This window comes from Carlito syrichta, unplaced genomic scaffold, assembly GCF_000164805.1.
Source record: "Carlito syrichta isolate Samal-C Ts95f unplaced genomic scaffold, Tarsius_syrichta-2.0.1 Scaffold304492, whole genome shotgun sequence".
Classification (NCBI taxonomy): Eukaryota; Metazoa; Chordata; class Mammalia; order Primates; family Tarsiidae; genus Carlito; species Carlito syrichta.
Genome location: NW_007248588.1, coordinates 215,913 through 219,711, shown reverse-complemented (window position 1 = coordinate 219,711; position 3,799 = coordinate 215,913).

The following is a 3,799-nucleotide window of genomic DNA, read 5'->3' as shown; positions in this document are numbered from 1 at the left end:
CCGGGAGCGGCCATTGCACTCCAGTCTGGGTGACAGAGACTCCAACTCAAAAAAAAAAAATTTTGTACAAAGTCTCATTTTGTTGTCCAGGTTGGTCTCAAACTCCTGGCCTCTAGCAACTCTCCCCCCATCGACTTCCCAAAGTGCTGGAATTATAGGCATGAGTTATAGCCCACAATACCTGGTCTCTATTTTCATGTATTTAACAGATACTCTTCTGAGCTATGTACTAGACATATATAAAGATAGTAATGTTTATCACCTTCAGTGAGTATCATCAGCATGATTTTTTTCCATTATTTAGGTAAATTAATGCTCATAATTTTCTTACACAGCCAGAAGGACAAGAACTCCCCACAGTCCTTATTACACAAATAAACTGAACAATGTACTAGACAAAACATTACTATCTTTATATATTTATCTTTTTGTTTCATTATGTTTTTTCCTTTCCATTTTTATCTCTATTTTCTAAGTTTATCTGTTACTATTATTTCATCATTACTCATTTTCTTTCTACTTCCTATAAATCTTCAATATTTAGGTATAAATCAAGTATTCAGAAAACCAAGAGAATGGGATACATATTCTTCTTTAATGTTTTTACTGTTTCTCTGGAGTAAAGTATGTAATTTGACTTTACTCATAACAGCTTAGCTCAGAAACTCAACAGCACTTAATAGCAGAAACAGAGCTGTGGACAGAGGTGGTAGAAAAATATAATGATTGTGAAAATGATATGACGAATTTTTGAAAAGTAGGAAAAGAAACTCAGCTTTCTTCAGATTTAGAAGAACGTTGTCTGAGGGCAGATAACTAAGATAATGAGATTCTAAAAGAGACTTCAGCAAGAAAACAATTCAGATAGAATGAAAGTTGCATTCCAGAATTGTCTTTTAGGTTCTAATTGGATAAGAATTACTTGGATGCTTTAATTAAAGAGTATCCTTTTATAAGAAGTCCTACAACACAGAAAAGTTGTGTTTTTGTTTTTTTTTTTACTAAATAGGTAAGGCAATTTCAATTCAGATATATATACAGATAAAATTTTTTCTCAATGTTGAAATAACCTGTGATAATCTTTTAATCAGTTGTAATGATATCTATCTCATTTCTTTGGGAATGTAATACAAAACATAGCCATATTTCTAAGGCTCTATTCCTTTTTAAAATTTTTTGTTTTAAAGATGTGGGATACAATTCAGGGTTAGGTATCCAAATGTTCATTATGCAGGAACTTTTGTTGATGAGGTGTGCAACCCCCCTTCCCCAGGCAGATTCCCACTACTGCCAATCCCACTTCCCCACTCCCCTCCTGGCAGTTTCCCACTACTGCCAGTCCTTTATAGTATTATGATAATTGTTCAAGGTTCGCTTATGAGTGAGAACATGTGATACTCAGTTCTTTGTTTCTGTGAAAGATCTCTCAGTATTCTAGATTCTAAAGCCATCCAGGTTGCTGTGAAGTTCATGATTTTGTTCTTTATGGATGCATAATATTCCATCGTGTATATGTATCACATTTTTAAAAATCCAGTCCTCTTTTCATGGGCAGCACGGTTGGTTCCATGTTCTTGCTACTTTGAACAATGCTCTAAGGCTCTATTCCTAAAGACTTACTGTTCCAGGATGAGAAGGGAGATGAAAAAATCAGTTTGAAAGAAGAACAGCATTATACAGACAAGAAATGATAAGGCTGGGTATCGTGGCTCTTGCCTGTAATCCCAGCACTTTACAGGTTCATGTCTGTAATTCCAGTTTTAGAGAATCACTTGAGGCCAGGAGTTTAAAGCCAGCTTGGTGATATTGTGAGACTCCCATCTCGGAAAAAAAAGAGAGAAAGAGAGAAAAATCTCAAGAAAATAATTAACCAACTTAATTTTCTACAGATTGTTACAGGCATCTAGAAGTTTCTTGAATTGCTTCTATGTAATTATACCATGCAAGTAGTCCTATTCATATTGCAGCTACTATTTATATTCCTCTTTGTATTATATGCATGTCATATAGTTTTTTCCTTTAATTTATGAAAGAAATGTACACCCAGTTTCCCGAAAGTATTATGAAGTTTATACACAAGTATTTTGATTCTTACTATCTAGTTGACAAACTAGATATGAGAGACAATGATAAATAAGGATCAGTCCAGTTCACAACTTGGATGGCACATTAAGTAATTACAATTCAAAGAGAATTATTATCTTCTGGGTACCAAAATAATTGTGATTCCATAAACATATGAAGAAAGTAGAAGTGAGAATGGGTGGGTACTGAAATCAGTTTTAAATTTATTGATTCTGAATTTAAGCTGTGAAGCAGGTTCTTCTCCTTATCATTTCTGTCACTCATTTTACCCACACTGTCTAATTACATGAGTCAGATGACACCAAGTTGAAAAATAACTACTAATCCACTAAATCCACTAATTCTACTATGTTAGAATTACTATGATATTCTACAAGTAGAATATCTTGTAGGATTAAGAGACTCAGAAAAATAAATAGAGCATCCTGAATTAATTTCTGAGCAATCATATCATGTTTACTATCCTCCAATAAACATTTATTTATCATTTATTATGAATACCATTACCTACTATGTATAGATGCACAAAAATAAAACAATTAAAATATGCTTGGGAATTCATAACTAGGTAAATAACTGTTCATAGTTATTAAATTATTACTATATGACAAGAACTGAGCTATGTTTGCAACTTTCATTACTTAATCTGTACATTAGTCCCATGAGTATAATTATTTCCATTTTAAAGATGAGAAAATTGAAGCATACAAATATTAAATGTCTCCAAAAATCACACAGTTAGTAAATAAAGTGACTAGGATTTGGAGGAAATAGGAAAATGCTTTTTTATAAAACAACTAGAGAAAAATACAAGGCAAATTTACTAAAATATAAAAATTAAACAAAAAAGTATAGGAATGTGGAGAATAAAAAAATTGATCATTAGAGTTATTCTTAAGAAATTATATCATAAAGGAATTGTGTAATTTGAATGGAGGAAGAGCAGAATAGAAGTAACTTAGGTGGTAGAAATAGTATAAGTAATGAGTAAGACATGAAAATAAAGAAAGGAGGGAGAATAATTAAGCTTATTCTTGCTGACAATAATTCTGAGGAATTAGAAATTCATACACAGTTCTAAATTTCAGGGATCCAAATATTTGAAAATCTTTTTGATGATTATTCTCAGAGATTTAAATTTCATTAAGTTTATCCAGATATTTTTAAGTTGCATTTCACAGTAAATTTGTAAGGCCTGATTGTTTTGTGCATATGTTATCTTGTTCTTTGTCTTTTACTTGTATTTTTTAACTTTCTGAGTAGGATCAGCATTAAAGCTTAGAAGGGGTAAAAAGAATCCTGATACTCCATCCTTTCATCATGCAGTTTTTTATGGAGTGTTCCAGTTCCTATGATGTTTCTGACCAGGATCATTGTGAAGCAGATCAACATGCCAAGATGCGTTGGCTATACCTTGGTTGCAGGTCTACCTGTAGTCTTCATGCTGTCTTTTGTTTGGTGTACTTTGGGAAATCTCTGCCTTTTTTGTCTGTTTAAATCTACACCCTGTTGTCACCATTAAATATATCCATGACACATAGAGTTAATGGTAGTACCATGAAAACTCTTTAAAAGAAGCTAAAATTCTAAGAGTGAGTAGCTAACCAGAATACACCTATTTTTTTATTATTATTAAGATGTGGGATACTATTCAGGATTAGGTATACAAACGATTATGCAGGTACCCTTGTTGATTGAGGTGTGCCCCTCCTTC